We start from the raw sequence: 15,902 nt of genomic DNA, 5'->3' as shown, positions 1-15,902 counted from the left end.
ATGTGCAGGACAGTCCCCCGTCCTGCACATAAACAATCATTTTAAAATAATGCTGTTTTGCAACTGCAATGTGTGCTGCATTAAGCAGCACACATAAAAATTACAAAACGGCATTTAAAGATTGTTTATGTACATTTCTGCACATTAACAATTTTCCCCTTCAACTATGGTGCGAGGGTTCCTACGTTGGTGCTAGGCAGCTTTAATTTATCAGCAGTGCAGGGGGCAACGCAGGAATGCACCATATTCTGGAAATATGGTGCAACCCTATGTTGGCAAAGCGTGTCATTAGCCTTCTTGGCTTAACAAAACGCTTCGCCACTTTATTGTAAATATGGAGTATATTTATAAAAGCTGCCGCAAACTAGTGTTAGCGGCAATACTCTCACCGCAGCGTATCGCTGAAAACTATTGCCTTGGTACAAGAGTATTTACAATACGTCGCTACATGGCGATAGTATCTACTAGTCGTGGTGAAAACTGCCACTAACACTAGTGTAAAGGCGTTTAAAATATTGCCGCTAGTGAGAGAAAAGTGACAAAAGGCCAATTAGAGACAAAAAAGAACTCGTTAGTCAGCCCAACATCACTTTTCTGCCTCTAGAAGCAGAAATAGCCTATAAGTCCACCACCATTAACAAAAAGAAATTAAAAATATTGGACTGCAGAATGGATCAGCAAGGGCGAAGTTCAGTACAAGTAAGCAACCCCCCCAAACCCCCCAACAGCTTGGATGACCAGCCAGAGTCCCAGGGGAAGAGGAAATGAAAAATCATGGACAATGCATCATTTTTCATTGCGCTTCCCTTGCGACTCCATGGCAATCGAAGCCTTCAAGCATGGACAGTCCCCGTAGCCCTCGCTGGGCCAGCGTCTGAGAACCAGAGTTGGAGGGGGAGGTGCTGTGTAGTTGTTGCAGCCTGATGGTGGAGGCGGGCCGAGTCGGGACCATGCCTTTGGGCCCGGAAATTGAGGCATCGGAGATCGCCCTTACCTGGTGGTTTAATCTGGCAGGTCGCATGGAGACACATTGCTAACCTGTGGGAGAAGACCGCCTGGCGCCCCTTGGAGCTGTGATCGGTAGAGGTGCTCCTGCGCACTGATGTAGGAAGATCTGCTTTGCATAACACATGCCACCACTACACTGGAGTGCATGCAGGAGATTGCCAATGGTGGGCCGTATCTCTCTGCACCACATGCTGGAGAATGTGCTGCTGCCCAGACGCCGTGATGCCCCTGAGATCTGGCAAACCTTTGTGGGGGAGCGCTGCAACTTCATGCCTAAGTGTGCCCTGTTACAGCACCTGGATTGGGAGGTTCCCCAGCGGACTTGGCGGCAACTGCTGTACCCAAGCTTGTGAAATTCCACCTGGCTGCGGCTCCTGCTGGCTGAGTCACAGATTTAGAGAGAACGTGGTAGATTGAGCCCCGGTGTCAATGTCCAGGTGAAGAGAAGGTGGGACAAGGAGTGGAGGAGGCCCGGGGGTCGTGTCGGGCCCAGGCCTAGCACCTGTGGGGGGAGCACACTATGCCCTGAGCAATCCCTGAGCTGCGGAGGACGCTCATTGTTGAGGGCACCGCACAATACTGGTGGGGGACTCTACTAACTGGCTCAAGTTGCTGAGATTGGCCATTGTTGGCAGCAGGTGCCAGTGTCACAGGGGCCGGTTCGGGCTCAGACCCTTAGGTATGCAGCTTGATCCGCCGTTTCTTACTAGGTAACTGGGGAACACGGAATCTGATCGCCACTGTTAGACCGAAAGAGGTAATCAGGTGGTGCTGCCTTTCATCGCCCCCTGGGAGTGAGCTTTTGGGTGTATTGGGAACTATCCCTTAGTGGATTTACTCTTCCCACAGCGCAGCTCCATCTTGTAGCTCCTGCTGCTGTCCCCATCGGCTATCTGCTGCTGCTGGATCCTCTGACCCGGAGGTCAGGTGTTCGAGGCCCTCCTTCCCCCGCATACTACTGCCTGCCCTTCATCATTGCTGGTTCAGTGGTAGAGCATCACTGCTCTGCTGCTTGACTTCCCTCCTGTCCCTCTTTTCTGCTGTTCCTGTCTCTCTTTCTGCTCTTCTCCGTTGCTTTCTATCTTTGGCTTTGTTCTTCTTTTTTCTTTGCTTTGTTTGGATTTGTCTTTCATGTGCTTTTATTCAGTTCCTTTTCCCCCTGTCCTCTCCCTCATTGATGCTGTAATCCCTGCACCCCTGTCCCCTTCAGTGTCCTTTTCTACGTTTCCTGTCTCCCAGCTGTGTGATGATTATATGCGTTTTAGCATGTAATATTAGAGTCATTTGTAAGGTTTCTCTTTTATAAGTTGTGGTGAGACGGAATGGAGCTGCGGACTGAATTAAAGTGGAATTCAGAATTCCGTGTAGTGGTACTCCGCCAACTACGCCCACCTTACACTCTCCACAAACACGCCACAGAAATCTGGGACCTCTTCAACTTCAACTCTTTAGACATCGCCTTCTTCACGTAAACCTGGACAAAACTCTGCTCCAGACCAGACATCGCCATCGTCATCCCCGAGGGCTACAACATCATCCACAAGGAACACCCCGACCACCCAGGAGGAGGCATTGACATTGTCTACAAAAGAACACTCTGACTGACCATGCATTCTATTGACCCATCCGGACCAAGACCAACGCCACCCTCAGCAGGCACCCTCAACCACAGGCCCCCGCACATGACTCCCTGGAAAGTAGGGAACCAGGTTCTATGATTCAGGCTCCTTCTCCCCTCCACGAGGCTGATGGTGGCTGGCGTTCGTGGAGGTCCCGGCTTCTTTGTTAATTCAGGGGTTTTGGCGCTTTTGGAGTGGTGGTGATAATTTATGGCTGAGGAAGTCCGAGACAGTCTGAGACAGTGAGGTGCGGCGATAAATCTTTTTCTGAGCTTTTCCAGAGCTTGAGCCCGTGTCCAGCCTGAGCACTGGGGACCTGCACCCTGCTGAAAAACCGCAGCAGCAGCGGTGGGTGAGTCTTTTCCAGCCACATTACCAGCGCTTTCGGTGGCAGGCTCTGGGTATCGGTAGAGAAAGCGGCACGTCTGCTAAAAGCCTCCGAATTCGTAAAATATGCTGTGTAAACCCTCCTTAATTCAGACATTCTTTCACTGTGATACTGTCAGGCACTTTGAACCAGAGGAAGTCCCGGTTCCTGCAAGTTTGAGCAGAGGCATTCCCTTCCCCCCTTGGGGGTTAGGACTACAATATCCAGCTTGCTCTGCTTTCCGCATTGCTCCTAAAGTGCCAAGAACGTGAAAGTGTTTAAGGGGCTTGCAATAACTAAAAAGACCTCTATGAAAGTTACAGAAAGCTTACAGAGAGCTTCGATATTCCGTAACAAGACTGATTTCCTCTGCCCATAGCTGCGGGGGCGCACAAGAGGCAGCGAGGGCTGCGGTGGAGCCGGAGCAAATCTTTCCAGGCTTGTCACTTACCTGTACTACCGCCCAAACCCGGCGCATCTGCGCCCCAGTGCCCCAGTCAGCCAACTCGGTGCCTTAGCGCCCCAGCGTCCTGGCGTGGACACGGCGCATGGATTCCAAGTCCCGGCGTGACCCGCGGCAGGAAGTTGACGCCGCCCACAGTAATCCTGCGCCCGATGGCGCATAAGAGGCAGCGAGGGCTCCTGCGTCGCGGGACACGCGGGGGCGAAGCCCTGGCCAAGGGCGGGCCCGTCTGAGCCCGTCCGAGACAGAACAAGGCAGGGCTGGGCCAGGTCCCTATTACCTGCTTTGGAACTGGTTCCCTCCATCTATTTGTAGGACTCTTTAAACTCTAAAGCTTGCTTACACCTTGAGGGAGACCAATGCTAAAGAGTTTCGCTGGGGGAGTTTCTATTGCATACCTGCTAGCCTAACGGCTCTTAGCTTAGATAGGTGTCCCGAGGGGTGAAGAGCTGCAACACCAATGGGAAAGAAGAAAGCAATGGAGGGAGCGGGGGGAACTAATGGTTCGCTAGTAGCCCAATCCAAGAAAAAGAGGCATAAGAAAACAATTAAAAATGCCGCAGCCAATTGCGTAATGGATAGGATAGATAGTGTCATACAGGAATGTGAAGATATTCTTTCAGACGATCATAGTGCAAAGGAGGTAGAAGTCACATCCAATTCCCCTGTTGTTAAACCCAAAAGTCTTGTAATACCGCACTTGTTCCACAGATCGAAACTGGGCAGGAAAAAGGAGGTAGCTAATCAGCCGCAGCGGGAGGCAGACTTCATAGTCCACAATCAAGAGGATGCACAGTTAGAGGAGAGAGGACTAGGTGAGGTGGGCCCAATTGTCTCATGTGTTAACAGATATGCCCCCCTAGCCTCACTTAGTGATCAACCTGTCCCCATACTACCACCGCCGCCTTTGGTCAACCAGAGGACGTCACTTTGTTGATCCTGTAATCACTCCACTAAGGACCTATTAGCTGTTATTGGGGAACTTAGAGGAGAATTAGGGAGGTTGAGAATCATGCTGTCTGATTTCCTTGCTTCCACTCTTTACAGTTACTCAGGAACCCACTCCCAATGGAGGCGGACAGACCCTGCGTTCCGTCCGAGTGCCATCACACCCACTGAACAGCCAAAAACTGAAAACTCTGGGTACATTGGGGGTCTTGTTAGAACAACCTGGGAGGTTTGGGGGAGCATGAAACCACACACTGCATGACGCTTACAATGGCCTCGAGCGGGGAGGTAGATCAAGTCACCCAGCCACTTCTCAAAGTACATGGCACACTTCACAGAGCTCGGGTCCCCTCCCGGCCTTTATGCCCTCCCTAGGCTCAAAGCATGCTGGGGCTGAGAGTACATCCCCCAATATAGTTTTTTTGGCCAATGTTCCTAAAACCACCGACCCCAGCAGATATGAACCCAGCGACTCCCTAATCAACAAATCGATCCATTGGATCCGCTATGTACAAGGGTGCCGTTCTGTTATCAGGGAGGACATTATCTAAGCCAGGAGATGCTCTTCTCCCCACTCCCCACTAGACAATATTGAGCTAACTTTGGTGGATGCTGCACTGGTTGACAACCTGGTTGCACTTGAGTTTAGAACTTCATCCCCAGACTCTTCGCGTATCCAGCTTAGGCGCAACCCCATTCTATCTGCTTCTAATGTAGAAAGGGAAGATCCCCCAGGCAGTAGAGGGGTTTTCGTCTGAGCTTGACGCTAACGATTGACTCCTATACAATTTCCCAGAGACAAGCGCAAGCAGGAGTCGCCCCTCACTTTTGCAGCATCCTGTCCACCCTGTGGCCCCCCTTCAGTCCTCACCTCAAAACACGGCCAATAATAATGACACTCTCTCACCTAACTCACAAGCGCAGAATCATCTGACTATTCTCTCTTGGAACATAGCCAGCCTAAAGAAAAATATGTCCATACCATCCTGGAATGAGTTTGTGGGAACCCACGATGTATGTCTATTCCAGGACACTTGGAGCATGGGGGCTTTATTCAATCCCGGCTATTCCACATTCCATATCCCTGCTATTACCAGCGGCAAAGGTAGGTCCTCGGGAGGCCTATTAATATGGATCAGAATAGATCTGGGATGGTCTGACTCTTTGCAGGATAGTGAGTGCCAAGATATCCTGTGGTTATCCCTAAAGGGTCCAAGGGTGCCAAGCCTTTGAAACTTTTTTATGTTTATATAAGGGGGACAGTGGGTGGCAAGACTTCGGCAATCCTGGCAAAACTGGAAGAACTTTTATCTAGATGCCCCCCTTCAGCAAAAATTATTGTAGCTGGTGACTTTAACTGTACATTCGAGCCACTAAGCTGCGATGATCTTTTGAATACTAGGGATGAGGACAGCAAATGGGGTGTGCCCCCTTTAGCCTTGCCGCCTGTTAAAAGATGGTCCGAGGTTATAACTCAAGTAAATGCTATCACCTTGGAATTTGACCTTAGAGCGGCCAATGGCAGAACCCCTTCCGATCTTGGGGGGGAAAATACGTTCAACCAATTAGCATTTCTTTAGGGTTTGTGCACAGCAAAGAGCATGTTCCCTCTCATTGCACTAGTGGTCTCTGTAATAGCTCTCTTTGAACATACGATTGAAAGCCTTTCTTGTTATCGCAGCCCCTCCCTAAGACTTCTGTGTATGCTGCTCAATGTATTCACAAGTTTGGACATTGCTGTCTTGTTTGCACATTGGACCTTACTTTCACCAAGGCTTATTTAGAGCACTCCTCCCTAGGCCATGTGTTACTTCAACTCATTAGCATACTAACTGAAGCTCTGCACACCTGTTTGTGAGAACCACACCCAGTTCTTCGAACCACATCCAGCTCTTCGAACCACACCCAGCCCTGTCTATAAAAGGCAGCCCCTGAGCCTCACCCAGTGCTTGTGCTCGTCTACCTCCCACTTACCTGAGAACAGATCCTTCGGCGCTGGCACTCCTGCTCTCTCCAGACCTTCATTGGCTTCAACGGGCGCTGCTGCTGGCTCTTCCTTCTTCCGGTTTCCGGCTCCTTCTTGCCTCAGCCCCTCTTCTGTCCACTGCAATCGACCTGCAAAAGAGAAAGAAGACAAGGTTAGACTGATCAGTATCCCTTTTCAGCAACAAGTAAGTGCAAAACTTTTCATTACCTGAAAGAACTTTGTCGGCGATTTCTGGATTCATGTAAAGACAATTTGGAACAAGATATCTCCCACGAACTTTGTGGTTCAAACCCTTTGTTACAAGAATACTTTGTGGAACTTTGTGAAATAAACATTGTTTTACATGGAACTTTTTAAGAATCGAACAGAGGAAATCATTGACAGCAAGGCAAACAGTAAATCAAGGACTTGCACAAATACCTGCTGTATTTTGATGTAAAAGTACAGTATTTGTTTTATAAAAAGTCTGGAAATGTGTGAAAAGTGAGTTTGCTATTAAGAATAAACAGCCTTATTCATCAACGGGCCGTTTTGCGAGCCCCTAATAGCGATTCATAGCGAATCGCTATTAAGGACTCTCAAAACGGTATTCATGTAGGAATTGCTAAATAAATAGCGATTCCTACACATTCCTTATTTGCGATTAGCAATTTGCTACTCGCAAATAAGATAGCGATTTAAAGGGTGCCAGGGGTGTCCAAAGGACACCCTGAAGCCCCCATTAAATGCAAATTGTAACAGGTGTTGCGCACACACATGTCCAAAGGACATGTGTGTGTGCAACATGCAACTTAGAAAAATGCTTTTAAAAGCATTTTTCTAAGTTTTTGCTTTTTACCGAGAGGTCTGACCTCTCGGTAAATAGCGGCCCGAAATTGCGAATTAGCAATTTAAAAATGGTTGATGAATTGCATTTAAGGAATCTCAAATAGAGATTTCTTAAATGTAATTCCTCGCAATTTAGCGAATTAGCAATTACCGATTTTTGCATTTGGGATGATGAATCCCAAATGCAAATATTGCGCTCGCAAAGGGCCAGATTCTCAGAATCTGGCCCTTTGCGAGCGCAATTCGGCTTGATGAATCAGGCTGTTAGGCTTTAGTTATATTAAAGAGAATGTTAGATGTTGTTAATTCTGATAATGATATTCGTTTGATTTTACAGACGTTTTACAGTACTAGAAAGCACATCCCAGAACAGTAAGACATTCCAAACCTGGAAGCTAAAGACCAGGAACCAAGAGGCACTTTTAGAAGAGAATTTCTAATAGATTACGGGTTAGTCAGGAACACATTTAGGGATAGGTTGCACTTATCTGTTCCTTGTTTATGTTTCATTAGGCACCAGTTTCTACAGAAGTCAGAGAGGGCCGCAGATTTTAGCAGCACTTCTACAATGGAAACGCAAGAGCGGTGTTGTCTCTCTTTTTTTTATTTTATCCACCTCCCCCCTTCCCTTGAGCTTCTGGGGCCTCATTTATGAGGCCTTGCGTGAGTTTTGCGCTTCCGATGCGTCACTTTTTGTGACACATCGGCGGCGTAAAACATGCCTCCTGATGCGCACTATTTACAAAGTGACGCATCTAAGCAGATGCGTCACTTTGTAAACCCCTGTGCTACATTATACCTATGTCAGGTATAATGTATGCAGAGGGGGCGTTCACCCGCAAAAAGCCTCGTAATAGTGACGCAGTGAAATCTATGAGATTTCACTGTGTCACTTTTAGGATGCTGGTGCGTCAAAATCTTGCGCCTGCCTCACAGCAGGCGTAAGACTGACGCAAGCCCTTTCATATGGGGCTTTCCCCATGTGAAAGGAAGCATTGCTGGAGTTGTGTCACTTTTGTGACACACTCCAGCAATGCGTCACTTTTGCGCCTACAGATACGTCAGAAATACTGACGTATCTGTAACTCCTTGCGACATGATGCGTCATATTATAAATATGATGCATCAATCATGTCGCAGGGAGAGCGCAGTGAAAAGTGACGCATCGCTGTTTTCACGCAGCGATGCGTCACTTTTCATAAATGAGGCCCCTGGTTCTTAGTGCACTGTTTAAAACTAGTGTGCTGGAACAAGCAGTTTCAGGGTGGGGTCGTACTGTCTTCAACCTCCATCACTACTGAACAGAAACTCAGGTGAGCTGGGCTTTGACAGAAGCACAAGCCTTAAAATATTCAGTTCTGTTGGACGATGAATGCCGGGGAAGAAACAGAGGGTATTGACGCCACGGATATGGCGCAGGCCCTAAACGAGGACTTGGCCCATAATGAATTAGTGTCTGGCCTCTTGCAACATATGCAAGAGGAAATAGACAAATTAAAGTTGGAAAACACCTTTTTAAAACAGGATTTAAGCAGGTATAAACCTAGGGAGTCTCAGTGGAACACAGCTTTTGCGCCTTTGTTTAAAACCTCTTCAGAGACAGTGGCGCGAGCAAAACATACAACTTTCCCTCCCCCAGTTGAGGTTACTGTTAATGTTCATAATGCTGTGCCTTTAGCAGCACCTGAACGTTTTCATGGAGATAGTAACAAATTCCATGTTTTTATCAATCAATGTCAATTACACTTCGTTTGTAAACCACAACAGTTCCCTACTGATGCTACGAAAGTGGCATTCGTCTCGTCTTATTTGGGCGGTACAGCAGCCAATTGGTCAATTCCTTTTGTGGATAGAGATGATCCCATCCTCCATAATTGGAATCAATTTAAACGTACTATGACCAGCCTTTTTTCAAAACACACTTTTATGCAGGCAAGTGATAATGAGCTTTTAAATCTTAAACAAGGTAACACGGATTTATTGACCTATATCACCAGTTTTAATCGTTTACTCACCGAGACACGTTGGCCAGAAGAAAAGCGTGTCTCCTTTTTTATAAAGGTTTCAGAGACAAGTTAAAAGACGCGCTGGCTCATATCGTTGATTTGCCAGAAGACTATTCTGACTTTGTAGATTTAGTCGTGAAATTGGAACACAGACTAGGAGAAAGAAAGGGAGATAAATCCAAACTGGAATCGCGGTTAACTTTCATTAGACATGAGAAAAAAGACACAGATAATAAACTCCCTGAACCTGAGCCTATGCAAATAGGGACACTCAGAGGTCCACTCACGTCAGAGGAAAAAGAAAGGAGAAAACTTCAATTATGTTTATATTGTGTCAAGGCAGGACATTTTGCCAGAGAATGTCCAGTAAAACCTAAAACTTCACGAAAGGGTACAGTTTCCTCTATCTCCTCAACTGAGTCGTGAAACGATTAAGCTCGACAAGGGGGACGTACTTGTTCGAGAAAACATCTTAATCAAACCTCTAATTCTGCAGCCTTCATGGTACCGCACATACCTAGACATTTCATAATTCAGATCTTTTTAATTGTTACTACCTAAGTTAGACATTCTAGTCCTGTCCTACTGGATTCAGGAGCAACAGGACATTTTGTGGATAATAAGTTAGCTAACACATTAGGTCTTCCTATTTGCCTAAAGCCTTGTCCAGAAGCAGTATGTGCAGTGGATGGGTCAGAATTGACCTCTGGATTAATCGCCTTTCAACTTCTGAAACAAACGTTCACTTCAGCCCCAATTCTGAAACATCCTGATCCTGACTTGCCATTTTTTGTTAAAGCGGATGCTTCACAAGTAGCTTTAGGAGGAGTTCTCTCTCATCGAGATGCAGTAGATGGCCAATTACATCCTATAGCCTTCTATTCCAAAAAGTAATTACCAGCTGAACAAAATTACACTGTGGCTGAAAGAGAACTATTAGCTATCAAAGTAGCCTTTTCTGAATGGAGGCACCATTTAATGGGAGCCAAGTACCCTGTTACCATATTTTCTGACCATAAGAACATTGGGGCTGATTCACAGAACTAACTTAAGACAAAATCCTAAACTTACTACTTTTGGTATACACAGAAGTTAGGATTTTGTCTTAAGACAGACTTAAGACAGACTTAAGACCGACTTAAGACAGAATCCTAACTTAAGTCTGTCTTAAGTCTGTCTTAAGTCTGTCTTAAGACAAAATCCTAACTTCTGTGTATACCAAAAGTAGTAAGTTTAGGATTTTGTCTTAAGTTAGTTCTGTGAATCGGGCCCGATTCACAGAATGAACTTAAGACTCAATCCTAAACTTACTACTATGTTGGTATTCACAGAATGCACTTGCTACTTTTGGCATTCACAGAATGAACTTGCTACTTTTGGTATTCACAGAAGTTAGGCCCATTAACTCCACGTCAGAAGACAAAATCCTACCTTCTGTGAATACCAAAAGTAGTAAGTTCATTCTGTGAATGCCAAAAGTAATAAGTGCATTCTGTGAATACCAAAATAGTAGTAAGTTTAGGACTGAGTCTTAAGTTCATTCTGTGAATCGGGCCCATTAACTCCACGTCAGATGCACTGGTTAACTTTTTTTAGTACATTTGACTTCGTTATAACCTATAGACCAGGTGCACAACAAATTCAATCTGATGTGTTATCTAGATACGGACATACCTCAGACATGAAACAAGACAAAATAGGGGAACCCATTATTCCTCCCCAAAAACTTTTGGCACCAGTACAACAGAAGGATTTCATCACAGATCTATATAATGCACACATGCAAATAGCACCTCAAGATTGGTTAAAGGATTCCCATAACTCAATACAACGAGGTTTATTGTATCACGACAACATGCTGTTAGTGCCCACCACAGAATTACAAACACAGGTGATAATTTGGCATCACGCCTCACCGTTGGCAGGTCATCCTGGCTGGGTAAAAACCCAGGAAAATGTGCGAAAACATTTTTGGTGGGATAATATGAGTAAGGACATTAAGCAATTTGTCACTACCTGTCCAGTTTGTGCAAGACATAAATCTTCTCATAAGGCCCCTGACGGTTTGTTAATACCATTGCCATCACCCAAACAACCGTGGCACACTGTGAGTGTAGACTTTATTGTAGGTTTACCACCAGTAAAATCCTTCACAACAGTGTTAGTGATAGTGGATTTTTTGTCAAAAATGGCACATTTTGTACCATTACGGAAATTGCCAACTGCGGCAGAATTTGCCGATATTTTCATAAGAGAAATTGTGCGTTTACATGGTTTGCCAAGTAAAGTGGTGTCAGACCGAGGTAGTCACTTCAACTCTTTGGAAAAAATGATACGAAAAACTGAAAATAGATGTGGCATTATCTACTGCTTTCCATCCAGAAACAGATGGACAAACTGAACGACTGAACCAAACCTTACTTCAAACGCTATGTTGTTTATTGGCTGATTGTTCTAGTGAATGGTTGGAAGCTCTCCCTGTAGCGGAGTTTGTTTATAATAATACTAAGCAAGCAGCTCTACTTTGCTCACCATTCTATTTCATGCAGGGGTATCATCCGAGAGCTATACCCATTTTATTAGAAGATTCCCGGTTGCCTACAGTAACAGATAGACTAACAAGATTAGGTGACATACAAGACAAGGCCAGGAAACATTTATTAAAGTACAAAGAAAGCATGAAAAGACAGGCAGACAAACACAGATCTGAGGACCCAATGTATAAAATCAGTGACAAAGTATGGCTCTCCACAAAGAACCTAAATATAGAGGGATCCCGAAAGCTGCAACCACGTTTCATTGGACCCTTTAGTATAACTGCCATAGTAAACCCGGTAACAGTAAAAGTATTAAGAATTGCGGGCCCGATTCACAGAATGAACTTAGGACTCAATCCTAAACTTACTATTATTTTGGCATTCACAGAATGAACTTACTACTTTTGGTATTCACAGAAGTTAGGATTTTGTCTTAAGTTTGTCTTAAGAAAAACGTAAGACAGACTTAAGACAGACTAAAGACAAAATCCTAACTTCTGTGAATACCAAAAGTAGTAAGTTCATTCTGAAAATGCCAAAAGTAGTAAGTGCATTCTGTGAATACCAAAATAGTAGTAAGTTTAGAATTGAGTGTTAAGTTCATTCTGTGAATCGGGCCCTGCGGCTTTAGTTATATTAGGTGAATGTTAGATGTTGGTAATTCTGATAATGATATTCGTTTGATTTTACAGAAGTTTTACAGTAATAGAAAGCACATCCCAGAACAGTAACACATTCCAAACCTGGAAGCTAAAGACCAGGATTCAAGAGGTACTTTTAGAAGCGAATTTCTAATAGATTAAGGGTTAGTCAGGAACACATTTAGGGATAGGTTGCACTTATCTGTTCCTTGTTTATGTTTCATTAGGCACCAGTTTCTACAGAAGTCAGAGAGGGCCGCAGATTATAGCAGCACTTCTACAGTGGAAATGCAAGAACGGTGTTGTCTCTCTTTTTTTTATTTTATCCACTTACCCCTTTCCCTTGAGCTTCTGGTTCTTAGTGCACTGTTTAAAACTAGTGTGCTGGAACAAGCAGTTTCAGGGTGGGGTCGGACTGTCTTCATCAGAACTGAACAGAAACTCAGGTGAGCTGGGCTTTGACACATGTCCATCTGAAATTGACTATTTTCTAGTGGACTAACGCCTCTGGGTAGATGTCATCGATATGGAGGTGGGCTTTACCATTGACAGTGATCACTACCCGCTAACTCTAACTATGCAGAATAGATGGTCATCTCAGCCTACTAACTCTATCCCAAGCCAGAGGACCTTACCTCCCTCTAAGGAGATAATCTTGATCAATTGTGGCAGGCACCTAAGGTGGTCCAAGATGGTGGGGGATGACTCAAAGATCGAGTTCATCTCGTCAATTTTGGCCGCAAAGATAGACGGCCTGGAGGAAGCCATGGTAGCATCGCAAGAGCGGGAGAAGATACCTCTAATCCACCAAGATACTATTTGTCGGATTGGCGCTCAGTTTGTAGGAAGTGTTCGCAAAGGCAAGGGTAAGAGCCATCAAAGGAATTCTGACCCACGGTTCACGGCGAGCTGTAAGGAGAAAAGGCAAGCCCTAAAAGCAGCTGTAAAAGCCAAAACTCTCCCTTGATTAAAATTGCGAGAAAGGCCTATAAACTGTCGCTAAAACTTGCTAAGCGGGATTGGGAAGAGGCCCATTGGGAGGATCTAAAGGAGGCGTCAAGCAAGAAAAACTCAGCTTCTTTTTAGGATCTAATTAAGAGGAGAGAACGGTCCGATAATCCTCCGATCCCGAACCACATAGGGAGCAAGGTTTGGTGGGACCATTTTGCTCACATATATTCTGGGGAAGCTGAGGGAGAGCCAGTTAATCTACATGACATCCAGGCAACAACTCCCTCCGAAGCCACAAACCTGTTTACTCTGAATGAGGTGGTGTCCGCCATCAATAGCATTACCCCTGCAAAAGCGGCTGGCCCAGATGCTATCCCAGGCGACCTGTTATTATTGGACCCACTTAAATGGGCCAAACACATTCTTCTCCTGATTAACAGCATAATAGAAGGAGTGGGAGTACCGAAGTCGTGGGAAGAAGCAGAGGTAATACCCATCTATAAAAAAGGTGATCGCCAGTACCCTGCCAACTATAGGCCTATTAGCCTATTAGACTGTATGCAGAAAGTGGTAGTCAAAACCCTCCTGAATAGGATACAGCTTTGGATGGAGGAGGTGGGAATCCTCTCAAACTGCCAAGCAGGCTTTAGGAAAGCCACCAGCACAATCGACCAAGTTTTTAGACTCCTTCTTTATTGGAAGGTGGTAGTGATTGCTAAGGGAAGTCTATATCTGGCATTCATTGACCTTAAGACAGCTTTTGATCTGGTCCCACGCACAAAGCTATGGTCAGTGCTCCAGGATAGGGGTATCCCCCCTATATTCTATCTCTTCTAATACGCCTCCACGAGGACACCTTTCCCCGAGTTAGATGGGGTGACCAAGGGCAAACCACAGAGAAGATACCAGTAAACAGGGGTGTCCACCAGGGTTGTGTGCTGGCTCCCACTCTTTTTTCACTTTACGTGAACGGTGTGGTTGACTTTCTGAGCCAAGTTACAGCAGATGCACCTAATAATAATAATAATAATAATAATAATCCACATTTGTAAAGCGCACAGTCACCCGTAAGGGTCTCTAGGCGCTGGGGGCCGTCGGGAAGATTAAGCGAGCTATTGCCCAGAGTCACATGGTGCTGGGCTAACCTGCCGCCGGAGCCGGGGATCGAACCCTGATCCCCAGATTCCAGCGTCAGTCGCCCTGGCCGCGGCGCCACACCTCTCCCTGGCAGGGGAAAAAATTGCTACTCTCCTCTTTGCGGATGATACCCTCCTTATATCTAAAACTCCGATGGGCCTCCAAAACCTCCTTACTCGCTTCCAACTATTTTGTACCTCAAGGGGCCTCACCATTAATATCACCAAAACTAAGTTCATGGCTTTCAACCCTGGGAGCAATTTTAGACCTAAACTCTCCCTGAATGGTTCTCCTTCAGAGAGAGTTCATTCCTTCGACTACCTGGGAGTTAGGCTTTCTGATAAAATGGCTTAGGGGTCGCATCTGAGTAAGATGTTACTAAATCATAAACGGGTGTAGGGTGCCATCTCAAGAGAGCAGCGTTCCTCTATGTCCCGATTGGTTGCTCCGGCTTTAGTGGTGTATGAGGGTAAAGCGGTGAGTTCGGCAATTTACGGCGCCGAACTCTGGGGCTTTGAGAATACTCTAGAGATCCAAAGATCAGATAATAAATTCATCAGAGACTTGGTCTCCATACACCCCTGAAGCCATTATTTCTCGATATGGGTAGACGCTCATTTAGTGAGAAGGCCAGACTTCGTCCCCTATTGTACTGGGCAAGAGTAAGACGCACCCCAGAACTGACACATTACGCTGCTGGCCTTACTGAGTTGATTGCTTTGGATACAAATTAGAGGGTAAAATGGCTAAGGGATCTGAAGGATCTATTGTGCAAACTAGGCCTAGCAGAATCCTGGGAGGATCAGGCCCCCTTGACCAAGGTAGAGCTTAAAAGAATTTACTGGAACTGGGTTAACTATCAGCTTGTGCACCACTCTAGGCTTGGGAGACTAACTGACGAATTCCTCCTTCACAAACACGTTAGTTACCAGGAACCATAATTAGATTTTATTAAACTTCCTAGAGATAGGATTCTCTACATGCAGTTCCGCTTTGGCTCCTTATACTTAAACTCCACGCTTGCTCAACGGGACCCCACAAAATATGCCTCAGCCCACTGTCCGTGTTGCGGAGCACAGCAAGAATCAGTAGCCCACCTATTATTTGCAAGTCCGGCCTATAAACAGGCTAGGACAAAAGGGCTCACCCCAATTTGCACCCCAACTGGGAACCAAGAACCACCTAGTGGCGTTTCGCATCCGGCGGACAGATGCCTCAAGGTCTCTGTTCGTATGCGGAGTTGCCAAGTACTTGGGCTGTGCATCAATTATCCGCTCAAAAATTATTATCAAGGCAGTGGTTCCAAATTGAACAATGATTTTCTGTGCAGGAGCACTTTCATGATTGTAACTTTGCTATTAACCGTTGATTAGAGATATGCTGGGGATATTTTAATAATAATAGAAAATG

The 15,902-nt window shown here is 45.7% G+C and overlaps 1 long non-coding RNA gene across 1 annotated transcript in view; it reads right to left on the bottom strand.

The window, feature by feature from the left end:
- Nucleotides 1-15,902, bottom strand: part of LOC144768474 (uncharacterized) — a 381,170-nt gene that overhangs the window by 162,323 nt on the left and 202,945 nt on the right. Inside the window, exon 3 of the long non-coding RNA XR_013598549.1 lies at nt 6,380-6,520. This is a non-coding gene — a long non-coding RNA (uncharacterized LOC144768474). The remainder of the gene's footprint in view (nt 1-6,379; nt 6,521-15,902) is intronic.

Source organism: Lissotriton helveticus, chromosome 1_1 (assembly GCF_964261635.1).
Source record: "Lissotriton helveticus chromosome 1_1, aLisHel1.1, whole genome shotgun sequence".
NCBI classification, from domain to species: domain Eukaryota; kingdom Metazoa; phylum Chordata; class Amphibia; order Caudata; family Salamandridae; genus Lissotriton; species Lissotriton helveticus.
This window is presented reverse-complemented; position numbering and strand designations above follow the sequence as displayed.